The sequence below is a fragment of the Oryctolagus cuniculus genome, chromosome 9 (assembly GCF_964237555.1).
Source record: "Oryctolagus cuniculus chromosome 9, mOryCun1.1, whole genome shotgun sequence".
Classification (NCBI taxonomy): Eukaryota; Metazoa; Chordata; class Mammalia; order Lagomorpha; family Leporidae; genus Oryctolagus; species Oryctolagus cuniculus.
In genome coordinates this window covers 30,360,747-30,387,734 of record NC_091440.1, presented here as the reverse complement: position 1 = coordinate 30,387,734, position 26,988 = coordinate 30,360,747, and the positions used below count along the sequence as shown (strand labels likewise).

Here is a 26,988-nt window from a genome sequence, read left to right as displayed (position 1 = left end):
AGTCCATCTGGGGAATGTGTATCTTGTGATCAATTTACATGATGAAACATTACTTAATCAAAAAATGAACCTTTTCTAATGTCAAGAATATAGATGGCTCTCAAAAGTAATTTTTTATAAAAGAAAATATACACAAATATGTATAGGCTATATGATTTCCTGAAAATTTCACAACTTTAAGGATACATGGCAACATGAGAAGACATAATTATGGCGTCCCCTTGTAGTGCAGTGGCCAAAAACACTGCCTGAGAAATTAGCATCCCATATGGGCTTAATTTGTGTCTTGGCTGCTCCACTTCTGACCCAAAACCCTGCTAATGACCTGGGAAAACTAGTGGAATATAATCCAAGGACATTGGCCCCTGTCATCTATCTGGGAGACCGAGATGAAAGTCTTGGCTCATGATGTTGCTTGTCTCAGCCCTGAAATTTGTGCCCATTTGCAGAGATTGAAGCAGATTGAAGGTTCTCTCTTTCTCCCCCCACCCCGCTGTCTCCCTCTCTTTCCTAGAACAGACCTGCAAAGTAATAAATGAATCTTTAAAAGAGAGAAGACCTAATTATTATTCATTGCAACAGTGATGGGGGTTACATAGATACATGACTATACACATTTCTCAAACCTCTTAGAACGTAATTTGCTACTAGATGTGTGTTATCCCTCAATAAATCCATTTAAATATGTAACTTGGATTTCTGATCTCAAATCCAAAACAAAGAATGATGGAAATCATCACTTTCATTCTTACAGCAAAAATAGCTGAATGGAAAAGCAGTGACTTTTTTTAGTGCATCAGAAAACTGACATTTCATGGAAAAATGCTCTCCTCAAATCCAGAGAAACAGGGTAATTGAGAATGACAGTCGAAATCTGCTTACTTACAGCAAAGCTATTAGAGGAAGAAAGTGCAATGAAAACAAGCAACAAAATTGAAAAACGCTGGAGGTTGCCTGTGGATTCCTATGTTGGTGACAATCTTCTGAAAATCACAGTCTTGGCAGGGACACACACTTTTATGGTTTTACCTTTAGGTGCTCTGTCAGATTCTAAGAATGAAGAGCTGACAAAGATCCCCTGTGATTCTGTCTGAGAGAGGAGAATGACTATCAACATATAATAAAACCTGAACACTCTAACAAATAGATTCTCTTCAGGGTTGAAGACTTCTCCAAAAATAAAGTCCACCTAAGACAAAGGCAGTCACTCAAGGCCTACTAGCACTCCTGTCTCATGCAGTAGGGTAGGCATAAGGCACACTTGTAAAAAAAAAAAAAGGCATAGAAGGTAAGGAACAGGGACCAAAAAAGGGCAAAGATTCAATAGCATTTTATTATTAGATTTAAAAATACAATGCAATTCTTCCCCAACACTTAGAGCAAGATAAAACCATACTTGGGTATAACACTGGCCAACAGTTAAAAGTTCTGCAAGATGTTGAAGTTTCATGTAGGAGATATTAGGGAAGCTCCAAGTAAACAGGGGATACTTACTCCTTAACACTAACCACAGTCCAGCTTCTTAAATAAAATGTCATATCAACGCCTCTTTATTACAATTCCTATTAGCAAAAACATATTTAGATTTCCAAAAAGGTAATTACAAGTCATAAGAAAATCAGAAAAAGCTGCAGCCTGAAGAGACAATAAACACATTAGCAAATTTCATTGCCATTGCCATTATCCCATAAAGAATTTAAAATAGTTATGAATAATATGCAAAAAGATCCAATAAAAAGTAGGTAATATATGAAATACGTTTTATTGTGGAAATGATACAAATAAATTTAAAGTAAATGGTAGGTAGAACATATATAGAAAAATTAAATCTAGAACCATACATGTAACATGTATTTTAAATATATTGCTGTAAATGTATTTGCAAAAATATTTCAAAGTTTTATCACACTAGTTATATGATAGAATACTTTTACACTGGTATCTATTAATACTGCTATTTATCAGAAAGTTACAATAGTTTCTTCTCTGAAATTTGCATTTAACAATCACTATTTTGCATTTTTAAAATTTGTGTAGAAAAATGTAGTCATGTGGATAAATGAAAAATAGTCATGCTTAAAGAGCAAAGTGTCCATTAGTGTCAGGTTGACAAACGTGTTAATAATCTCCAAAAGGAAAATTTTCATTTTTTTAAGAATGAGTTTTCAAGTCCCATTAGAAATAAGCATACAATGGTGAGTCATCCAATATTTGAGTGTGATTTATGCTCTGATGAAACAAATGGAATAGATCACTGTTTAGGTTATTCAATTGATTTTAAAGATGCCATAAACAAGAGTGTCAATTTGTTAAGTCAACAACAGGAGTCACTGTGCACTTACTCCTCATGTAGGATCTCTGTCCTTAGTGTGCTGTACATTGTGATTTAATGCTATAACTAGTATTCAAACAGTATTTTTCACTTTGTGTTTCTATGTGTGTGCAAACTGTTGAAATCTTTACTTAATATATGCTAAACTGATTTTCTCTATATAAAGAGAACTGAAAATGAATCTTGATGTGAATGGAAGGGGGGAGGGAGAGGGAAAGGGGAGGGTTGCGGGTGGGAGGGACGTTATGGGGGGGGGCATTGTAATCCATAAGCTGTACTTTGGAAATTTATATTCATTAAATAAAAGTCAAAAAAAAGAACAATTGTAAAATATAAACAAAATATATACAATAAACACAGAAAATAATAATGATAATTTCAACAGAAATCATGAAGTTCCAACATAAATGAGAATCTGCGTAGCTGATACATATTTTTATATCTTGACAGGAACCTCACTCCAGCACACTTAGGGTACCCTCTGGATGACAGTTTGGCCTAAAGGAGGCTCAAGGAATTGACAATTAAACCTTAAAATGTTTATGTTTTAACCTCAAAGTGATGTCCAGTTTATATCTGACCTTTCCATTAGAGTGATATGGGTGTAACTATGGATGGTTTAGTAAAAAGTAGTGCTATTATGTATACTAGAATGAAATTTTGAGATTTTTTTTGGATATGGAATGAGAGGCAAACCTAGTGCATGAGAATGGAACACCTAAATTAGTTAAAAAAGAAAAAAAGGAATTGTAACTATTTAACAAAGATTGCATATAAAAGGCTTACTTCACATCAAAATAAAAATAGATAAAAAATAAAAGTAGGCAAATTAGTATCTATCAGAGACTATTGATACATAAAAATGATATCAGACAGAATATATTGAAAGGAGAAATTAATTTTAATGATGACAAAAAGGCTCAATAAATCTAAACATTCATAAATGTTTATGTACTCATAAACAGTCCTCAAAGTAAACAAAGCAAAACTTAAAAGCACTGAAAATGGTTATAGACAATATTAGTTGGCTTTTTCATTGCATTTACTTTATTTAATGTTTATTTATTTGAATGACTGAATACCAAATGGAGAAATATTTCATCTACTAGTCCACTTCTCAAACTCCCATCACAGCTGGGACTTGGCCAACAAAACCCAGGAGCCCAAAACCCAACTGGGTCTCCAACCTGGATGGCAAGGAGCCAAGTACTTGAGTCATCATTTGATGCCTTCCCAGACACATTAGCAGGGAGCTGGATCAAAAGCAGAGTTAATATTCAGTTCTAGGCTCTTAAGTATGGGATGTGGGCCTCCCAAATAGTGAATTAACCTCATTTACAGCTCCCCATCCCATCAATATCCTCCAATGTATTTCTTTTTAATAAATGAGAGAAAATCCTGGGAGAACAGAATGAACAATACTGCAAATTGGAATCAATGGTATGCCAATGGGAAAGGAGGAAGTCAAATTACCCTGTTTGCCAATGATTTAATCTTTTACAGAGGGGAACAAAAAGACTCCACTAAGAGATTGATGGAACTCATAAGAGAGTTGGCCAAGTGACTACAAAATCAACACACAAAAAATAAATAGCACTTGTATAAACAACGCCATGGTTGAGAAATAACATTTAAGATGAGTCACATTCACAATACCTACCAAAAATATAAATACCTTGGAATAAATTTAACTGAGGATGTAAAAGATTTCCACAGTGAGAATTAGCAAGCATTAAGGAAAGAAATAAAAGACAAAAAATGGAAAATATTCCATATTCATGAATTTAAATAATTAATATCTTCAAAATGCCCATATACCCTGAAACAATTTACAGATTCAATGTGATTTGATTAAAAATGCCATGGAAATTCTCAGGTCTACAAAAATGACCTTAGAATTCATGTGGAAACACAAGAGGTGTTCAATAGCTATAGAAATGTTAAACAATAAAACAGCTAGAGGCATCACAGTCTCACACGCTGTACATAAGCCAAATCAAAATAGATCAAAGATCTAAATCTAAGAACTGAAACCATTAAACTAGTAGAAGAAACACAGGGGAAACAGTGCAAAACATTAACAATGGCAAAACCTTCTTAGGAAAGACCACAGAAGCATACTTAATAAAAGCAAAAAAGACAATGTTTTAAATCAAGCTAAGAAGCTTCTGCACAGCAAAGGGAACACTCAACAGTGTACACAGGTAACCAAAAAAATAGATGAAAATATTTGCAAACTATTAATCTAATAAGTGATAAAATTCTAGAACACATAAGGAACTTAAGAAACTCAGGAAAAATAAAACAAATAATCCAGTGAAGAAATAGGCTAAGACAACGAACATAGGCTTTTCAAAGAATGAAATACAAATGGTTGACACATGAAAAAAAAATGCTCATGATCACAAGCCATCAGGGAAATGGAAAAAGCAAAAACATAAGGAAGTTTCACCTCGCCTCAGTTAAAATATTTGTCATCCAAAAATCAAAATATAACAAATGCTAGTGAGGAAGTAGAGAAAAAGGTACCCCAATACACTTTTGGTGGGAATGTAAACTAGTATGATAATTATGGATGCGAAAATAGATCTAATATATGACTCAGTCATCCCACTCCTGGGCATTTGCAAAGATAATGCAATCAGAATATGAAGGAGTTTTCTATATTCTCATGTTTGTTGCTGCTCAATTCACAATAGCTAAGCTATTGAATCAATGGAAATGTCAATCAATGGATAAATGGGTAGGGGAAGGCATTGTGGCACAGCAGGTTAACGCTGTGGCCTGAAGTGCTGGCATCCCATATGGGCATCAGTTCTATTCCTGGATGCTCCTCTTCTCATCCAGCTCTCTGCTATGGGATAGCAGAAAAAGATGGCCCAAATCCTTAGGCCCCTGCACCCACATGGGAGTCCCAGAGGAAATTCCTGGCTCCTGGCTTCGGATCAGTGCAGCTCTGGCAGTTGTGACAAACTGGGGAGTGAATCATGGGATGGAAGAACTCTCTGCCTATCCTCTCTTTGTGTGTAATTCTGACTTTAAAATAAAAGAAAGATAAATGGGTAAAAATGTGGCATATATGCATGATGAAACACTACTAATCTATAAAAAATAATGAAATCTTGTCTTTCACAACAAAATGGATGCAATTGAAGACCATGTTGCATAGAAAAATAAGCCAGTATCAAAAATGTAAGTAGAAGCTTTCTTTGATTTGTGGTAACCAATATATAGAGCACAAATACACAATGTATATGACATCATGAGATTTGATTATTGCTCATAGCTTCTGCCTATATTCCTGAGGAATAGTGGTATTTCTACTTACTACTTGTTGAATTCTTTGTCCACTGGAGGTTAAAGATTATGAGTATAATGTAAACTGAAATTATGTCTTCACAAATATCTAAAGAAAAATAAGAAAGAAAGGAGGAAGGAAGTGTGGGAAGTATCATCATGTTCTTAAAACTGTATAAATAAACCACGATTCAAAAAAGTAATGACAAGGGAAATAAAAATAATTGAACTCAGTCGTATATATGGGATTCAAGTGAAACAGGGAATAAAAAATAAAACTACATATGTATTAATAGATATATTAGTATAGAAACATTTATGTTAATTACCAAAATGCTAATAAAAAGAACACACTAATCCCAAGAAAACCTTAAGAAGATATAATAAAATCATAACAGTACAGAATAGGAAAAAGAAAGAGAAAAAAATGAGACCAAAATTTTGCATTTTAAAATCATTAACAAAAGACAAAGATATAGTTAGACTATTCAAAAAGTTAAGTAATCAACATACTCTGAGGAACAGTTCTTTAGTGAAAATAAATCAGTTACAAGTTGACTAATATAACACATTTATTTACACACTTGAAATATAATCAGCTGCTTATTATGTGCAAGATATTATGCTTATTTATATGGATAATAGGAATGACATGAACACAATTAAATTAAATAGTGTGTATCAATTTATAGTCTGCTTATTTTTGTAATCATTAAATTAAATTCTTCTCGGTTTTCATAATTTGCAAGAACAGTATTGTTTAGGTTTCATATTGATTAAGTCTTAAAACACACAGCATAGCTATTTGTGAAATAGGAATAATATTATCGCAATTTATTTTCTAAATTATAGATTTGAAGGCCATACCTATTAAGTGGCCTGTTACTAGTCAAAAATAAGATAATGACAAACTAAGACTTCTGTCTAGGACATGTATATCAAGATTCAGTGCTTTTAATCACCATGCTACATAATATTATTGTATGATGAAGTGTTTTGATCAACACTTAGAATATAGGTCAGCATTTTTGTTGTCCACTATTTGTGTTGTCAATGTTCTATAAATATTGCAAAAATAAACAAATGCCTATCAGTTAATATTCTCTTCAACTTGGATATATTTTACCAAATAGAAAAAATAGGAAACACTAATATAGTATATATATTTTTCATATGACTAAACTAATGCGAATTGCCATAATTTAACTTCATTTCAAATACGGGGAAATTTTCTCCTAATTAACCTGTGCAAATACATATACTGCTACATCTATTGAAAAAAATCCTTAATGTTCATGGATTGGAAGAATCAACATCATCAAAATGTCCATTCTCCCAAAAGCAATTTGTAGATTCAATGCGATACCAATCAAGATACCAAAGATATTCTTCTCAGATCTAGAAAAAATGAGGCTGAAATTCATATGGTGACACAGGAGACCTCAAATAGCTAAAGCAATCTTGTACAACAAAAACAAAGCTGGAGGCTTCACAATATCAGATTTCAGGACATACTACAGGGAAGTTGCCATCAAAACAGCATGGTACTGGTACATAAACAGATGGATAGACCAATGGAACAGAATTGAAACACCTGACATCAATCCAAACATCTAGAGCCAACTTATATTTGATCAAGGATCTAAAACCAATTCCTGCAGCAAGGACAGTCTATTCAGTAAAAGGTGCTGGGAAAACTGGATTTCCACGTGCAGAATCATGAAGCAAGACCCCTACCTTTCACCTTACACAAAAATCCACTCAACATGGATTCAAGACCTAAATCTATGACCTGACACCATCAAATTATTAGAGAACATTGGAGAAACCCTGCAAGATATTGTCACTGGCAAAGACTTCTAGGAAAAGACCCTGGAGGCCCAGGCAGTCAAAGCCAAAATTAACTATTGGGATTGCATCAAATTGAGAAGTTTCTGTACTGCAAAAGAAACAGTCAGGAAAGTGAAGAGGCAACTGAAAGAATGAGAAAAAATATTTGCAAACTATGCAACTGATAAAGGGTTGATAATCAGAATCTACAAAGAAATCAAGAAACTCCACAACATCAAAACAAACAACCCACTTAAGAGATGGGCCAAGGATCTCAACAGATATTTTTCAAAAGAGGAAATCCAAATGGCCAACAGACACATGAAAAAATGTTCAAGGTCATTAGTAATCAGAGAAATTCAAGTCAAAACCACAATGAGGTTTCACCTCACCCCAGGTAGAATGGCTCACATTCAGAAATCTACCAACAACAGATGCTGGTAAGGATGTGGGGAAAAAGGGACACTAACTCACTGTTGGTGGGAATGCAAACTGGTTAAGCCACTATGGAAGTCAGTCTGGAGATTCCTCAGAAACCTAAGTATAACCCTACCATACAACCCAGCCATCCCACTCCTTGGAATTTACTCAAAGGAATTTAAATTGGCAAACAAAAAAGAGGTCTGCACCCTAATGTTTATTGCAGCTCAATTCACAATAGCTAAGACCTGGAACCAACCTAAATGCCCATCAACAATAGACTGGATAAAGAAATTATGGGATATGTATTCTATAGAATACTATACAGCAGTAAAAAAAATGAAATCCGGTCATTTGCAACAAAATGGAGGAATCTGGAACACATCATGCTGAGTGAAATAAGCCAGTCCCAAAGGGACAAATATCATATGTTCTACCTGATCAGTGACAACTAACCGAGCACCAAAAAGGAAACCTGTTAAAATGAATGGACACTATGGGAAATGGTGACTTGATCAGTCCTTGCTCTGACTGTTGATGAACAACTTAATACTTTATCCCTTTTAGTATTTTTTTGGTTGTTCTACTTAATACTATTGGTTGAATTATGTAATTAATAAAAATGGACAATGAAATAATTAAATGGTACATTAAAAATTCTATGAGTTGAATAAAAAAAGAAACAAGAGAACTTGAAACTTTTGGGATGCAGCTAAAACAGTTATAAGAGGGTCGTTACAGCAATAAATGTCAGCATCTAAAAGAAGATTTAAACAACTTTATGTTGAGAGGGAGCTGGATCAGAAGTGGATCAGCTTGGACAGGAACAGACAAGCATATGGGATTCCACCATTTCAGGAGGTAGGTTTTACTTGTTATGCCACAATGCTGGCCCCTTGAATGTTCTTATCCCTCAAAAATGCTAAATGCTTAAATTATTTGATATACTTATTGCTCTTATTTAATCACCACAAAATATATACATATTTTGAAACATTAACTTGTACATGTCAAAAATAATAATAAAACAAGCAAGAAACTGAAGTAAACTCTATAAGATATTTCTTGTAAATATATCATTGTCTTAATTTGAGATATCATCATACACCAAGATGTTTAGTGAATATGAGGTAGTCAAATGGTATCCCTTAGAAATGTTTCAAGGGGTAGGCATTTGCTAGAGGGAATAAGATGTCAATAATGATGCCCAGTCCTATTTGTGAATGCCTGGTTTCATGTACTGGCTCTGATCCCAATTCCAGCTTCTTGTTAGTGCTCACCCTGGAAGAATGATGATGGCTTAATTAGTTGGGATATTGACACCTAAATGTGGGAGTCCCAGCCAGACTGAGTTCCTGTTAGCTTCAGACTGGACCATGTCTGGCTGTTGAGTGTATTTGAGAAGTGAAAAAGCAGACAGAAGATTTTCATCTTTCTGTACCTCTCTTTCAAAAAATGAAATGAGATGAAATAAAGTTTCAATTGGATACACTAGTTTATATTCCTTTGTTATGGAAGTTGGTAGATGGAACACAGTGAGAAGTGTTTTAATCCTCAAAACATTCTACATTTGGTTTCATTTCTGTTGAAACTGTTTTAGTGACCTGTCTTCCTATATCCATTTACTTCTAAACTCATTGGCTTAAAGTATTGAACATCTGATTTTCTTGGATTTTTGAATTTTGTTGGTCAGAAATTTCAAAACACATCAGTCTTGTACCTTGCTTGAATTCTCTTGAGAGTCCAACTATAGTGTTGATGTGAGCCATATTCTTCCCTTAATTTTTAATCTGCAACTGTCAATTGCAAATCATACTTCTTTTGCTCTTATGTGACATTGATGATGTTCTTGTAGAATATCCTCATATTTGAATTTGTTTGGTTGTTTTTCTTTACTTTGTCGAGTTCCCATTCTGTAACATCAGCTATAGAAGGGATAAGTCCTATGTGTGACTCTGACTTTCAAATAAATAAATAAATAAATATTTTAAAAAAAGAAATAATCAAGAGTAAAGCCACAAATTAGCTGATATTTCAAACTTTCTAATGGGCTATTGCAAAAATATGTTCAGTCAAGATGTAATCCAGTTTCCTTATATTCAGGTGCATGCCAGTACAATAAAAATAAGCACTATCTGATGTGTCCTTATGTATTAGTTTACTTGATATGTTATGAAATTTACATGATAATAGCCTTACACAACAATTATGAAGGAAGTACAAGATTTAAAGGAAGTATTTTATTTTTAATAGTTGTTCAATAGTTTGTTATTAATGAACAAAACAGCCAAAGTAAATGGGATTGCCATTATCATATCTAATATTGCTCAAATTCAGAGACTGTATATGAGTGTATGTGCACTTTTTGCTTGTCAAAGAAGGACTGATAGGCTGGTGCCGCAGCTCACTTGGCTAATTCACCTGCGGCGCCAGCACCCAGGGTTCTAGTCCCGGTCGGGGCGCCGGATTCTGTCCCGGTTGCTCCTCTTCCAGTCCAGCTCTCTGCTGTGGCCCGGGAAGGCAGTGGAGGATGACCGAAGTGCTTGGGCCCTGCACCCCATGGGAGACGAGGAGAAGCACCTGTCTCCTGGCTTCAGATCAGCGCAGTGCGCCGGCTGTAGCTGGGCGGCCGTGGCGGCCATTTGGGAGGTGAACCAATGGAAAGGAAGACCTTTCTCTGTCTCTCTCTCTCTCTAATTCTGCCTGTCAAAAAAAAAAAAAAAAAAAAAAAGAAGGACTGATAGTTGTATTCCTTTTAGTTACAATAGACTAATTCTCTAAAGCTATTACAATTCATCAATCAGAAAATGGAAAACTTACTTTATTTAGCAGTTTTGCATTTCCAAAATTAAGATTGAAAATGTAATAAAATGACAGAAAGAGAAATATTATTTAAGAACAAATAATATTTCTTTAATTTTTTATTTATATAAAGGGAACAAATTGGATGTATTCGTAGATACAGTTTTGAGAGCATAATCATACTTCCCATCTTGCCCTCCCTCCTTCCTCATTTCACCCTCCTTTCTCCCTCTTTTCTTTTCATTTTTTACAGTAACATATTTTCAATTTACTTTATAGTCACACATTTAACCCTGCACTAAATAAAAGATTAACAAGTAGTAAATAGAAAAACCAGTGTTCCTCAAGAGTACAGATAAAGGCTATAAATAATAATCAAATCTCAAAATGTCAGTTTTGTTCATATACATTATATCTTTTTGCACTGTTTATTAGTTACCACAGATAAGGGAAAGCATATGATATGTGCCCTTTGAAGACTGTCTTACTTCACTAAGCACAACAGTCTCCAGTTGCATCCATTTTGTGTGAAAGACTGGATTCCATCCTGTTTTTTTTTTATTTTTTTAACTTTTATTTAATGAATATAAATTTCCAAAGTACAGCTTATGGATTACAATGGCTTCCCCCCCATAACGTCCCTCCCACCCGCAACCCTCCCCTTTCCCGCTCCCTCTCCCCTTCCATTCGCATCAAGATACATTTTCAATTCTCTTTATATACAGAAGATCAGTTTAGCATACATGAAGTAAAGATTTCAACAGTTTGCACCCAAACAGAAACACAAAGTGAACAATACTGTTTGAGTACTAGTTATAGCATTAAATCACAATGTACAGCACATTAAAGACAGAGATCCTACATGAGGAGTAAGTGCACAGTGACTCCTGTTGTTGACTTAAGAAATTGACACTCTTGTTTATGGCATCAGTAATCATGCAAGGCTCTTGTTATGAGCTGCCAAGGCCATGGAAGCCTTTTGAGTTGACAGACTCTGATGATATTTAGACAAGGTGGTAGTCAGAGTGGAAGTTCTCTCCTCCCTTCAGAGAAAGGTACCTCCTTTTTTGATGACCTGTTCTTTCCACTGGGATCTCACTCATGGAGATCTTTCATTTAGGTCATTTTCTTTTTTTTTCCCCCGAGTGTCTTGGCTTTCCATGCCTGAAATACTCTCATGGCTTTTCAGCCGGATCCACATGCCTTAAGGGTTGATTCTGAGGCCAGAGTGCTGTTTAGGACATCTGCCATTCTTGAGCCTGCTGTGTATTTTGCTTCCCATGTTGGATTGTTCTCTCTGTAATTAACACACAATTATTCTTAGGTGTTTAAATTTTAACTGAAAAGTGATCCCTGTTAGGAATTTGGAAAACATTATGCTGAGTGAAATAAGCCAATCTCAAAGGGACAAATACCACTTGTTCTCCCTGATAGGTGACAACTAACTGAGCACCAAAAAGGAAACCTGTTAAAGTGAAATGAACTCTATGAGAAACAGTGACTTGATCAGCTCTCACCCTGACTGTTGATGAGCAACTTGATATGTTATCCCTCTTAGTATTTTTTTTTTGTTTGTTCTACTTAATACTTTTGGTTGAATACTGTAATCAATACACAGTTATTCTTAAATGTTGAAACTTAAATGAAAAGTGATTGCTGTTAAATATAAGAGTGGGAATAAGAGAGGGAAGAGATGTGCAATTTGGGACATGCTCAAGCTGAATTGCCCTAAACGGTAGAGTTAGAAACATACCAGGGGATTCCAATTCAATCCCATCAAGGTGGCATGTACCAATGCCATCTCACTAGTCCCAGTGATCAATTTCTGTTCACACTTGATCATAATGATAGGACTAAGAGCCAAAGGGATCACATAGACAAGACTAGTGATTGCAAATACTAACTGATAGAATGAAAAAGGGAAAGAACCATGTTTTTTTTTTTAACTTCTGAGTAGTATTCTATAGAGTGTACCATAATAATTTATTAATCCAGGCCTATGTTGATGGGCATCTGGGTTGATTTCATACCTTAGCTATTGTGAGTTGAGCTGCTATCAACATGATGATACAGATAACTCTTTAATATGCCGATTTTATTTCCTTTGGATATATTCTCCAGATATGAAGAACTGGGTTATATTGTAGATCTGTTTTCATTTTTCTGAGGAATCTCCACACTGTAATCCATAATAGTTGTTCTAATTTACATTCCTACCAGTAGTGAAATCTGATACCTTTTTCCTTACATGCTTGTTAGTATTCATTATTTTTCTGTTTTTGGATGGTGGCCATTTTAAATACAATGAGGTAAACACTTCACTGTGATTTTTATTTCTGTTTTACTGATGACTATTTTTTCTGAGCATTTATTTGTTCATGTGTCTGTTGACCATTTGTATTTCATCCTTTGAATAATGCTTGTTCTTTTCCATGGCCCATTTTTAACTGGATTGCTTGTTTTGTTGTTGAGTTTCATGAATTCTTTATATATCCTGGACTTTAGTTTTTTTTTTTTTCATATATGTGTGTGTGTGTTTGTGTGTGTTGTGTGCGTGTGTGTGTAGTTTGCAAATATTTTCTCCCATCTATCAGTTGCTTCTTTATTTGATGAGTTTATATTTACATTTGGACTAGAGTTGTAACCAGACTTCCACCCTCCCCCCTCTTCCCTCTTTTGTAAAGATGTATTTATTTATATGAACGCCAGGTCTACCAGGTGATATCCCCCATTTGCTAGATCACTCCTCATATGATCTCAATAGCCAGAGCTTAATCAAGCTGAAGCCAGGAGCCAGGAGCTTTTTCTAGGTCTCTCATGTGCATGGCAGAGGACCCAGGCCATAGCAGAGAGCTGGATCTGATGTCCAGCAGCTGCGACAGGAACTGGAGCCTATATAAGATGTTAATGTTGCAGGTAGTAGATTTACCTGCTATGCCACAAAGTTTCCCCACACTCCCTCTTCTATGCATATCATTCAAACACATATTTGACCTCTGTTTTTCTTCTCTATAGTAATTATTCGTGCTAGTAAAATTTAAAATATAAAATGATATGAAGGCTAATTATAAACCTGATTGAAATATTTATTTATTTATTACTTGAAAGGGAGAGAGGAAAACAGGGAAAGAGAGGGGGGGAGAGAAGGAGAGGAAGAGGGGGAGAAAGAGAGAGAGAGAGGGAGGAAGATAGAGAGAACTCTCACACACTGCTTCATTCTTCAAATGACTACAACTGCCAAAGTAGGTCCAATTCAAAGCCAGAATCTGGGAACTCGGTGTAGGTCTCCAATATGAGTAGCAAGGAATCAACTGCTCCACCCAGCTCTTGCTAACTGCTAGTGTACAGTAGTAGCAGGTTGGATCAGGATGGAAGTTGGGATTCCAATATTGGATTCAGGAACCCCAGTGATATCTTAACCTCTATTCCAATCTTCTATTCCTAGTGACAAACTTTTTAAGTATTTCTACAATTTGATTATTCTGTTTTTTATTTCTTCATGTTGTACACTCTTTGGAGAAAGTCGGTATCATTGGCCCAAACTTGAGAGAAATAAGGAGTTATGTGCCACCTCGTTATGGAAGGAATATTAAATAATTCAGAATTCTTGGGCAGCACTGTGGCTTAGCAGGTTAAGCCACTGCCTGCACTCAATCCAGCTTCCTGCTAATGGCCTGGGAAAACAATGGAAGATGGCCCACGTGCTTGGGCTCCTGCACCCACATTGTAGACCTGGAAGAATCTCCTGGCTCCAAGCTTTGTCCCTTGCCCAGTCTTGGCCCATCTGGGGAGTGAATCAGCAGATGGAAGATTTCTCTCACTCTCTCCCACACTCTCTGTATAATTACACCTTTCAGATAAATAAAATAAATCTTAAAAAATAATAAATAAAGTGTTTCTGGAAAAGACCCGGGAGGCACAGGCAGTCAAAGCCAAAATTAACTATTGGGATTGCATCAAATTGAGAAGTTTCTGTACTGCAAAAGAAACAGTCAGGAGAGTGAAGAGACAACCGACAGAATGAGAAAAAATATTTGCAAACTATTCAACAGATAAAGGGTTAATAACCAGAATCTATAAAGAGATCAAGAAACTCCACAACATCAAAACCAACAACCCAATTAAGAGATGGGCCAAGGACCTCAATAGACATTTTTCAAAAGAGGAAATCCAAATGGCCAACAGGCACATGAAAAAATGTTCAAGGTCATTAGTAATCAGAGAAATGCAAATCAAAACCACAATGAGGTTTCACCTCACCCTGGTTAGAATGGCTCACATGCAGAAATCTACCAACAACAGATGCTGGCGAGGATGTGGGGAAAAAGGGACACTAACCCACTGTTGGTGGGAATGCAAACTGGTCAAGCCACTATGGAAGTCAGTCTGGAGATCCCTCAGAAACCTGAAGATAACCCTACCGTTCGACCCAGCCATCCCACTCCTTGGAATTTACCCAAAGGAATTTAAATTGGCAAACAAAAAAGCGGTCTGCAGCCTAATGTTTATTGCAGCTCAATTCACAATAGCTAAGACCTGGAACCGACCTAAATGCCCATCAATGGTAGACTGGATAAAGAAATTATGGGATATGTACTCTTTAGAATACTATACCGCAGTAAGAAACAACGAAATCCAGTCATTTGCAACAAAATGGAGGAATCTGGAACACATCATGCTGAGTGAAATAAGCCAGTCCCAAAGGGAAAAATACCATATGTTCTCCCTGATCGGTGACAACTAACTGAGCTCCAAAAAGGAAACCTCCTGAAGTGAAACGGACACTATGGGAAACGGTGACTTGATCAGCATAGCCCTGACTGTTAATGAACAACTTAATACATTATCCCTCTTAGTAGTTTTTTTGTCTGTTCTACTTGATATGACTGGTTTAATTCTGTAATTAATACACAGTTATTCTTAAGTGTTGAAAATTAACTGAAATGTGATCCCTGTTAAACATAAGAGTGGGAATAAGAGAGGGAAGAGATGTATAATTTGGGACATGCTCAAGCTGACTTGCCCCAAATGGTAGAGTTAAAAACATACCAGGGGATTCCAATTTAATCCCATCAAGGTGGCATGTACCAATGCCATCTCACTATTCCAAGTGATCAATTTCAGTTCACAATTGATCATAATGAAAGGACTAAGAGTCAAAGGGAGCACATAAACAAGTCTAGTGCCTGCTAACACTAACCGATGGAATAAAGGGGAGAGTGATCCAACATGGGAAGTGAGATACTCAGTAGACTCATAGAATGGCAGATGTCCTAAATAGCACTCTGGCCTCAGAATCAGTCCTAAAGGCATTCGGATCTGGCTGAAAAGCCCATGAGAGTATTTCAGGCATGGAAAGCCAAGACACTCTGGCAAAAGATCTCTGTGAGTGAGATCCCAGTGGAAAGAACAGGTCTTCAAAGAAGGAGGTACCTTTCTCTGAAGGGACGAGAGAACCTCCACTTTGACTATGACCTTGTCTAAACAAGATAAGAATCGGAGAACTCAGAGGGCTTCCATAGCCTTGGAAACTCATGACTGGAGCATAGGGAGACTACTGATGCCATAGACAGGAGTGTCAATTGGTAAAGTCAACAACAGGAGTCACTGTGCACTTACTCCTCATGTAGGATCTCTGTCCTTAATGTGCTGTGTATTGAGATTTAATGCTATAACGAGTACTCAAACAATATATTTCACTTTGTGTTTTTATGGGGGTGCAAACTGTTGAAATCTTTACTTAATGTATACTAAACTGATCCTCTGTAAAAAAAAAAAAAAAAAGAAAAAAAAAAAAAGAAATTCTCAACTCCCAACTTGACTCTCACTGGGATTAATCATGACAATAGGTCTGATCTGATTTCATCATCATTTAAAAAAATCATCTATTATTTTTCACTTTATGTTTCTGTGTGAGAGCAAACTGTTGAAATCCTTACTTAATGTATACTAAGCTGATCTTCTGTATATTAAGATAATCGAAAATGAATCTTGATGTGAATGGAAGGGGAGAGAGAGTGGGAAAGGGGAGGGTAGTGGGTGGGAGGGACGGTATGTGGGGGAAGCCATTGTAATCCATAAGTCGTACTTTGGAAATTTATATTCATTAAATAAAAGTTAAAAAAAATAAATAATGTAGAAATCCTTAGCACAGGAAATATTTCTATTCTGTTTTACTTATGAACATAATGTTTGTTTGTTTGTTTGTTTTTTTGTATCAGTATGCAGTCCTGGATACAGATCATACTAGTGGTTAAATTCAATGAGGTTTATTTGGCGGCTTACATTGTTTCTAGTTTGTTCACAAGTGTTTCTGTTAATGATTGCTTTTGCTTAACATATCACCATCTTCATTTTCTGTTTGCTTTTTTTTTATTGAGCTTATTTTCACCTTATGTCAGTACAAGATTTTCCAGGTTCATCTAGATTTCCTCTTCGAGGCTTAGGATCAGTGATTTTTTCCAAACGTCTCCAATGTCTTGTATCAAATGATGCTGGGAAATTCACGATCTGTATGCTGTGCGTGCAATTGATATTAGAGTGTCTTTGCTTCTATACCCTCTCAGTGCACAGAGCTAGAAAATATAGTGTATACCATTTGTGATACATGAGTGTATTTGCAACTATTTGCAGATACAAGTATTTATATGTGCAATAAAGTCACTTGAGGGCATTCTGATGTCTCCAACACAAACTTGTAACCCCTTAGATAAACTATGTCTTTCCCCTTTGCTTATTTATAATCTCTCACTTCAAAACTGATAATCATTGATTGCACCATCAGATATCTACTTTCCATTACATTTTAAAATTTCCAATAAAATTCAGAGTGGTTTCTGAACTTGTGGAATCTGGCACAGTACATTTCTATTCATATGCATTGTCAGCAGCTTTTCTTACCATCTCTTTGGGTGAATTTGTACCATACATTTGTCATATAATTAGATTTATTGTCACATTATGAATTCCATCCTGAGTAATTATATTCTTGAGTTTTCTTTAGTGTATACAATAAGTTTCTATTTTGTACTTTATTATATGAGCTTTACCAAATGAATAACACTCTAAGTTCCCACCACTGCAGTATCAGAGAATTGTAGAAAAGATTTTCATTATTAAAATAAATCTTTTCAGCTTTATCTCTTACACACCTTCAGAGACACACAGCATACACAACTAAAAACTCACGATTCCTTCATGAAAATGGAACTTAAGTTGTTGCACCAAGAAAAACAGAGCTTTATTTTACAATCTCTTATCAATGTATAGTAAATGTTATTAAATCAATGCATAGTAAGCTAATGTATACGATATATTAAATGAAAGAAAACATAACACAATAAAATATATTTTGGAAAGTTTTGTTTAGCAACTATGACAGCAATTTGTTAACACATGGAATGTATTAACCGATTTATATGTTCATTTGCTTTATAATGTTTTGGAACTGTTGACATTATGAATAAATTATGTGAATACCTGACCTAGCTATAAAACTATTCTCTTTAAACCTGCTCAATTAATATCCAACTTGTTACTCAGAGTTTCTCATTACTATCATTTTGAAATAAGATACTTGGAATTCCTAGGTATAAAAATGCAAATATGTTTTCTCTGTAAGTTATTACATTAAACTCTCATTTCATATTTTTAGCATCATATACCAGTTTTCCTGATTCTTTAACAGGAAAAATATCCTACAGGGCTAGGTATTTTGCCAGCTAACTTTAAAAGTAGGATAGAATTGTCATTCCCCTGCTGTTTTCTTTGTTTTCCATTTCTTCATTTCATTCACAGTTAATTTGAAATAGCAGAATTTTAAAACTGTTTTGAGGATTCATTGTCTCAAAGTTAAAGTAAAAAGCATGTACAATGATAATACTGTCATTTCTGTTCTGAATTGAATATATAGAAATATTGTCCATCATCACAATATTCATTTGTCACCCTTTGAAGTTCAATAACTAATCTAGTAAAATTATTTCTTACCTGGTTTGTAGTCTTTTATAAATCCTTATGTATATAAAAGAACTTTATTTTTGTTGCTCTGTTGCAATCACAGCTTTTTGCTCCCTGTTCACTCCTTGCATTGAAATATAGTCAAGTATCTGAGATCCCCATTTAGCATGTGTCATAGTGACAACATATATTCTTATTTGTGACAAAAAGTTGTAAAAGTAAAAGAGATTTGTTAGAGTAAAGTTATAATAGATTAGACTTAATTTATTGGAGTGAACAATTTTATATGTTTTGGTATAATTATACATTAGAGAAACTACTATCACAATTAAAATAATAAATTCATTCACCACCTCCAAAAAGTTCTGTGTGTGTTATTCATTCTAACCCTTTGGGCATATCAACAGACAACAGCTGACCCCTCTTTACTCTTTAAATTAGTTTACATTTTAGAATTTTGTAGGAATGCAATAATATAGTATATACTTTATTTTTGTCTATCTTTATGTGTAAGTGTATATTTTTACATTAAGACATTTTAAGATGTTTCCAATGATATTAAATCATGCATTGAATTTATGATTTAATTAATTAAAATGCTGAACTGCTTTTCACAATTTTTCCCATCCAGAAAATTTTCTGAATACTCTATATTTGAATACTTTGTTCATCATTTCTTAGATTGTTTTTTTTTTCTTTTTTTTTAGGTTGTTTAGTTTTTAATGTTTAATTTTGAGACTTCTTTATATGTACTATATTAAAAAATCAGATGTAAGTCTAACTATGTCTTTCAAAGAATATGTTTGACTTTGATGAATTCTAACTTATCGATTTTTTTATGGTTTGTGCTTTGGTGTCATATTTTTAAAAAATCAAAGAGATTTTATAATGTGATTATTCCATAAGTTTTATGATTATGTTTTATGCATTGATGTGCCATCAACTTTGAGTTAATTTATTTTCTGATGGACACAAAATTAATCTAGAATTATATGTGACAAATGCTATTTTTATATAGAATTGCCTGTTTGATTTTATTTTGGTTTCCTCAATTTATCTCAGAAAATTTTTGTAGTTTTTAATAAATTCTTTTTAAATACTTTTTCATCCCAGATTCATTCTTACATTTTTATGATGTTGATATTACTTTACATGGTAATGTCAATTTACTTTTCTATCAGCCCATTGCAATTTTATACTTGGTATTCTGTCTTATGAACTGAGTATCTGAATCAGTTCAAGCTACTGTAGCAGAATATCATAAACCAAGTGACTTAAACAAGTGATATTTAGCCTGCACAAATTTGAAGGCTGGGAAGTCCAAAGTCAAAGCACCAATGGATATATTGTCTTGTAAAGGCACACTTTCTGATTCACAGATTGCCCTGTTCTCATGCCCTCCCACAGCAATGTTCTCATTGCATCCTCAAATGATGACAGAAAGCAGAAAGTAAAGAAACAAGCTTTCTTCTATCTCTTTATTAACAAGTGTTAGCTCCATCTGGATGTGTCCACCTTCACGATCTAATTACCTTTCATTAGGATGCTAGGTTAATGTAGAGTTTTGCAGGAAAACATATATTCAATTTATACCATCTAGTATACTTGTGTCCCTGTTCTCTCAACTCTACCATTTTAATCCTGGGAACCAATCTTCACTATATTTCTTAGCCATGTTCAATACCACGTACCCAGTTTTTCTTTCCAATTTATGTGGATAATTTCTTGGTGATTTGGATGAGCAGGTAATTTTCTTCTGTTACTGCATCCTGGGCAGAAACAGAAGTTACATATTGTACTTTGTCCACCTTGGTATGCTAGTGTGTCATAGCATTCTCTGTAAAATTCTCAAAATAGAAAAAAAATATGCCAACAGGGCTTTCATGAGTAAACAGAGTAGTAGTACATGAAGATACAGGAGTAAAAATTACCAAATGCCAAAACAGGCAATAAAGATGAAAGATTCATTAAACACAGCCTACTAAAAAAGTCAATGCAACTGTAATATTTTCACTTCATTTTTCCAACCTCAGACAAGTTTTTTAACCCATGTAAGCCTTAGATTTCTCAAGTGTAAAATTGAGGTGAAAATAATGTGCACTCCATAGAGTATTTGGGGAGAATTGTAATAGTTAACATGCAAAATGTTTGGCATACTGCGTTTGTTCAATACATTGGAATTTCCATTTATCTGTCATAAAGATTATTGCAACATGTGGGAAAAATATCATTTAAGTCATTTTTGGCTGAAGGCAGAACTTAAATTGAACATACTTTTACTCTCCAGAGTAAATTCTCAACAGAAAATTGCAAAAGCATGTTTAGGGAGTGGATGAAAAATAAGGAAAAGAAAACTTCACTTCAAGTTTTATCTTGTAAAAACTAAGAACTGCTCTCAGAATGTAAAATTTTGATAAATTCTTGAGGATTTGGAACTCCATTGTGATGGCTCAAAAACTTATTTGCCATTATTTCAACTAAATAATTTTATGAATGTCATAATTTTCTCTCCTTAATACTACAGTGCAGGTAAACTGATCAACACCATCACTTTCCTTATATTGCTTGCATAATGCCACAAAGTTTACTGTTTCTTCAACTCAACCAATAATTGATTGCAGGTGATGGATGATTTTGTTGTCCACTTTACTTAAATAGTATCCATACATCAATCATATTGAATGATCATTTATAAGGTATTCCATCTTTCAAGTTCTATTTTTTTACAAATTTCATAAGTACAATTTTAGGAATAATGTGATTCTTCCCACTATGCCCTCCCACCCACCGTCACTCCCACCCCACCTCCTCCTCACTCTCCCATTCCCAGTCCCATTCTTCACTAAGACTCATTTTGAATTAACTTCATACATAGAAGACCAACTCTATACTAAGTAAAGATTTCAACAATTTGCACACCCACAAAAAAACTATTTGAAACAAGTTTTACAGTGAATTCTCATAATAAAACTCATTGAAGACAGAAGTCTTGCATGGAAAGTAAGTGCACAATGACTCCTGTTGTTAATTTAACAATCAACACTTTTTTTTTTTTTTTTTTGGACAAATAGGGTTAGACAGTGAGAGAGAGAGACAGAGAGAAAGGTATTCCTTTTGTTGGTTCACTCCTCAAATGGCCGCTGTAGCCGGAGCTACGCCAGTCTGAAGCCAGGAGCCAGGTACTTCCTCCTGGTCTCCCATGCGGGTGCAGGGGCCCAAGCACCTGGTCCATCATCCACTGCCCTCCCTGGGCCACAGCAGAGAACTGGACTGGAAGAGAGGCAGCTGAGACTAGAACCCGGTGCCCATATGGGATGCTGGCACCACGGGTGGAGGATTAACCAAGTGAGCCACAGCACCAACCCAATCAACACTCTTATGTATGACATCAATGATCACCCAAGGCTCTTTACATGAGCTGCCTAGGTTATGGAAGCCTTTTGAATCCACAATCTCCATCAGTATTTAGACAAGGCCATAAGAAAAGAGGAAGTTCTCTACTCTTTTCAGAGAAAAGTACATCCTTCTTTGATGGCCAGTTCTTTCTACTGGGGTCTCTCTCATGGAGATCCTTCATGTAGTGTTGCTGTGGATTCATTTCTGTGAGGAGGAACATGGCGGGGGCAAGAGGCACGGAGTCACCACACAGGCCCTGGGGGTCAGGTGAAAGCAGGCCTGAGGCAAGCAGCCTGCAGACTCGTTTATTTCAGTTGCTACACCTGCTTATATAGCCAAGGCAGCCAATCCAATCAAGGGGCGGTCTATGCCCTAACCAATCACAGCCTGTTGCCAGGCAGTTTCCAAAGCCATCCAATCGCAGCCTGTTGCCAGTCAGGCTGTGTTGCCAGGCAGTTTCTGTTGTCAGCGGCCATCTTGGCATGACCTTCTCACCTTTTCATTCTACCACAATGTAGGACATTTTTTTGTCACATTGTCTTGGTTTCCCATGCCTGAAACACTCCCATGCACTTTTCACCCAGACTAGTATGCCTTAAGGGCTGATTCTGAGTTCACAGTGCTATTTCAAGTGGTTGTCATTCTATGGCTCTGCTATGTGGACTGCTTCCCATGTTGAAACATTCTCTCCTTTTTAATTATATCTATAACTATTAACAGACATTTGATCTTATTTATATGATCCCTTTAACACCTAATCCTATCTATATGATCACTTTAACACTTAATATGATATCTTTAACACTTAAGATGGCATTTTTACTGCTATCATTCCAGGAAAGGACTCTGTTCTTTAGGTTGTATTGTAGATAATTACTTCCTCTTATATAAGAGACAAGTGCCTTCTAATTTTAGAAAGGAACCTTGATTAGTCCTTAGAGTTTAGGGAGACTACACATAAATGATGCCAACATTATCTGGAGAATTTTAGTTTCTTAGGTATGATAGAGTAGAGAGTCTGGAGAACTCATGTCTATCTGGCACAAAAGTTTTATCTTTCCCTAGTGTAACAGCCAGCGCATAGGAGGTCATCTAATGTAAAATTACTCAACAGGATTAGTAGTTAATTGGATTTTATAGTAAATCTTCAGCAATTGGTACCAAGTAGTGTCTCAGTCGGTTGGGAGCCAAGAGTATAAATTGAATATATCACTCTGTTAGAGAAGAAAAGAAGGGCTTGACACAATTAATATATCTGGAATAGCATCAAGAAGAGTAACAAGGTCCTCAGCTAACTTCTGAATGAAGAGATTCCAAAAGCATTAACTGAAAACTGTCTCACAAGGTACATTTGGAGTCACATAATGTTGAGCATGCCAAATATAGCATTATAATAAATCCATATTTTGAGATGTGACTACAGCACATATGTATTCTACAAAAAGGGACAATAATGAAGGTAATGGTATCTACTTTTAGAGTAGACCTATAATAATTATGCATAGTAGAAATTAGATTTGCTCCTTTGCTGGGGAAAACTGAGTATATAAAATCTTGAAGGACAGAGAAAATCAAAATTCATGTTCATCTACTCATCTACAGCTTTAAAAATGTGAACTCCCTCTGCTACTCACTTGTGTCACCTGGAAGAAAAAATGAAGATGATACAGTGATATGGTTTAGTAAATTTCACAATGGGGTAAGGATACTTAATGCAGCTTAATATATCTCAACAAAAATGAAATATAATGGGTAATTAGCAGCTTTCCATAGTTACAGAAAATTTCTGTAGCACTCTATCAAATCTGCCCATCTTATGAGTGAGGCATTCCATCATATGTCATGCTTTCCTGTCTGATAGCAATCTCATAGCTAGCACCCCACTGGAGCAAGGACACTGCACAACAGCAAATGGGACCATTTCTGTGTTTCCATTTCTGTGAGCAACAGGGGTTAAATTAGGTCATTGATTTTAAGTGACATTTATATTTCACAACAAATTTCGGTAGTCACATTATATGATTTTGGTTCAGAAGCAATCCATTGCAGCAAGACAAAGTCATAAGAAAGAGAAATTATTTTCCTTTCATTTAGATGATTTATGTTAATTAAGGTCCAGTTGCTTCTACAAGATAGAAGGAGAGAATTCTTGAGTTTCAAATCCAGGACAAGTAGTCACAAATATCTTCAATCAACTACAGGATGGCCATAGGTGTTCATGGAGACTGAAACTCAATAGCTGATTGAGAAAGACTTGAAGATAGATTTTTTTTATCAGCATCTGGAGTCTAGTTTTCTAGGATACCTGGGAAAATATATCAGGTTAACATCAACTTTTGATGAATGTGTTAACATGGAAAATATCTCTGTCACCTTGTTGTTATAGATATATGCTTTTTTAGTTGTTTAATATTAAACTTCTTTTTCCACATTATTTCAATGAATTTCTGATGCCATTATTTTATTTTTTAAGAACTTTGAGATTACGTTTGATTTGAGAATACCACATGAGTAAATAATAACCTCTCTTGGCTACTACAGCAAACAAACTGATACATAAACTCTCACAAGTTCATCAATATTGCTATATTTACTTGTATACTATTATATTCTACTCTCCATGGGGTAACATAATCAGAACCTATCATCCAAGTTTTTTAAATAATGTAATGCATCACATGAAAATCCATTGTTGCTCAATATATTATATGTTTAATTTTAGTGTGGGAAGACTATGACAGCACAAGGCTAGAGACCTCAGCACAAGCAGCTATATGCTCACTTTAAGATCCACCTCAGGATTATGGAACAAGTCTGTTACTGCACTATCAGGTAGGGAAAGATTCTGCATTTGTCAGAATGAGAAGGTTAGGGCAATTAGAGACCTTGGGTCTGCTGATTCATATAACTCTGCCACAATCCTGATTTCAGTTCTCAGGGTGACAATCATTTCCTTGGAAATTCATCAGCTTTCTTTTTAAAATGGTAAGAAAATTTGCATGATGACTCGTCTATCTGAAAGCTTAATCTTTGATTTCTGGGAAACTAAGAACTTTGGAAATAGGGCTGAGCATCTTTTTCTATCAGAAAAAGCTACTGTTTATCAGACAGTAACTTGACTGAAATGTTTAAGACTTTTAACTTAAGCTTGCAATTTATTTTACCTGTCTCATTTAGTTAGAAGTCACCAATCCATATTTTCCATATTCCTCAGACTGTTATATAATAGAAATCATTCTGTCATCTAAGATCTTGTTTGATAACCCATTGAAAACATGAATTTGGTATGGATGTTGTGTCCCACTGGGTTCAGCCACCTCTTGGGATGCCTGCATCCCATATTGGAGTGCCTGATTGAGACCTAGCTCTTCGAGATACAAACCAGATTCTTGCTACACACACCGGGAGAAAAACAGATGATGGGTCAACTGCTTGGATCTCCAATACCTTTGTAGTAGACATGAATGAAGTCCCAGGCTTTTGACTTTGGGCTTCCCCACCCCTGAGTTTTGGGGGAGATTGAGAAATGAATCAGAAAATGAAGATCTCTCTGACTCTCTCTTTGTGTCTCTGTCTGTCTCTCTGCAGCTTTCAAGTAGATGAAAATGAATTTTAAAAAATCATGAGTTAATTAAAATTACATTTTTGCCCCTGTAACTACTAGATTTTTTTTTTTTTTACATGCAGAGTGGACAGTGAGAGAGAAAGGTCTTCCTTTGCCGTTGGTTCACACTCCAATGGCACCGTGCTGTTCTGAAGGCAGGAGCCAGGTGCTTCTCCTGGTCTCCCATGGGGTGCCGGGCCCAAGGACCTGGGCCAACCTCCACTGCACTCCCGGGCTACAGCAGAGAGCTGGCCTGACCAGGACTAGAACCCGGTGTGCCGGCGCCGCAAGTTGGAGGATTAGCCTATTGAGCCGCGGTGCCAGCCCTACTAGATTTTCATCTTTGAATTCTAGCTGCCCCCCAATCCCTTAAAACTCAAACATATACAACAAATGTCAGGAATTCATTCCATGAATGTCGATTGCTTGTATTCATCCATTTCCAGCATCAATGTCTGGATTGAAATAAGAATTCACTATAATCTGTTTAATCTAGATCTATATTTGTTACAAGATTCTTTTAGAGAAAAGTAACTTGCAACCTATTCAAATAGTGACATAGTACTTTATAGTTTTGTTCACCATGACTCTATAGATGTTGTCCTAGGGCATAGGGAACTATTGGTCTTAGCTGCTGAAGCTCAATTGATTCTGGCTTTAGTAATCACTGTCACATTTATACACTGAGCCATTTCCTAAAAGTGGACACTGAGCAGCTGATGCTTCTTTAGGTTATTGTAAGACCAGATCCAATAATGAAACTACAGTCTGTTGCCAGAGAAGTAGGTGATATGAATAGATATCTTCTATTTAGCCATTCAAAATCCAAAATGTGGAAGACTTTTCCCCATTTGAATGATAATCAACATACTAGGCAACTAAAAGCCATGTTAAATGTACATTTCATATGGTACTGAGATACTAAATTGTCAATAAATTTACGAGTACATGTTTTGTTAAGATAATTATTTAATATATGAAAAGTTGTCCATGATTGAAGGATCTCAGTAATGAAATGGAAAAGCATTTGTTGCCCTGCAATGAATTGCTTTGGAAAATAAAGCATAACATGGTCAATAACTATTTAACTGGAAACTAGAAGAGTCCATAAAAAATAGAAATACAACTTTTTATATGTATAAAAATTGTTGAATTTGCTCAAAATGAGAAATATGAAAGTTAAATTTATACTGAGACAATATTTTTCACTGAAGAAATTATCAAAAGTACAGAGTTTATTTACTGTCATGAGACTGAAGGAAAACCAGTACTCTCCTACTTTGTAGTGGAAGTTGCAAATAGTGCAATCCCTATACAGGAGCTGTACCACTTATATTTTTAAAAGCCC

At 35.4% G+C, this 26,988-nt stretch overlaps 1 pseudogene; it reads left to right on the top strand.

Annotated features, from left to right (window-relative positions):
- Positions 1 to 860: 860 nt before the first annotated feature.
- The window catches only part of LOC100346108 (mitotic spindle assembly checkpoint protein MAD2A pseudogene), a 39,192-nt pseudogene continuing 13,064 nt past the window's right edge, over positions 861 to 26,988 (top strand).